General features: G+C 36.7%; 1 protein-coding gene across 1 annotated transcript in view; it reads left to right on the top strand.

The window, feature by feature from the left end:
• Window positions 1–649, top strand: part of LOC107672621 (transmembrane protein 132C-like) — a 301,164-nt gene that overhangs the window by 32,243 nt on the left and 268,272 nt on the right. The window lies entirely within an intron of this gene.

Raw genomic sequence — 649 nt, 5'->3', positions numbered from 1 at the left:
TTCCGAGCTTTTATAGTAACAATAAACTCAAAGTTATTTCACCGATATTATGGAAGTGTGTGTTGATGTGGGAAAACAAGATGGCCGTCGATCAGAACATTCTCAAACCGAACCTCGATGGCGTCAGTGGTCATGTGGTTTACCCAGAACGCAAAATTCTTGATTTGATGTGAAGCAAACAGTTTAAATTACACCAACAAAACTTAGTTTTACTTCCAATTAACTAAATAATTTACTTTAGCTCAACGACAATACCGAAAATTAAATTATTTAAGTCGGAGGAAGTATAAAATGTTCTTCGGAGTAACGACAAGGCATTTGCACTTGTTTCAGTGTACGAATAGTTAGCGGAAGTGAGAGAAAAGTGTTTATAACGTTTTAAACATGGATATTTTTCTTACAAAAATGCATCGATTCGCTACAGGAGGCCTTTATTCACCCCCCGGAGCCGTGTGATGTGCGTTTTAATATGGATGGATGCGTTTTATTTGACTACTTTTGGACTGTTGAACAAATACACCCGCACATGCCATTATAAAGCTTTAAAGAGCCAGGACAGTTTTTAATATTGAATTCGTCGAATTCGTCTGAAAGAAGAAAGTCATATACACCTAGGATGCCTCTGGGGTGAGTAAAACATTTAATTTTT

The sequence above is a fragment of the Sinocyclocheilus anshuiensis genome, unplaced genomic scaffold (genome assembly GCF_001515605.1).
Source record: "Sinocyclocheilus anshuiensis isolate Anshui unplaced genomic scaffold, SAMN03320099.WGS_v1.1 scaffold100, whole genome shotgun sequence".
Lineage (NCBI taxonomy): Eukaryota > Metazoa > Chordata > Actinopteri > Cypriniformes > Cyprinidae > Sinocyclocheilus > Sinocyclocheilus anshuiensis.
The sequence above is the reverse complement of the archived record's forward strand: the minus strand, read 5'-3'. Positions and strand labels throughout refer to the sequence as shown.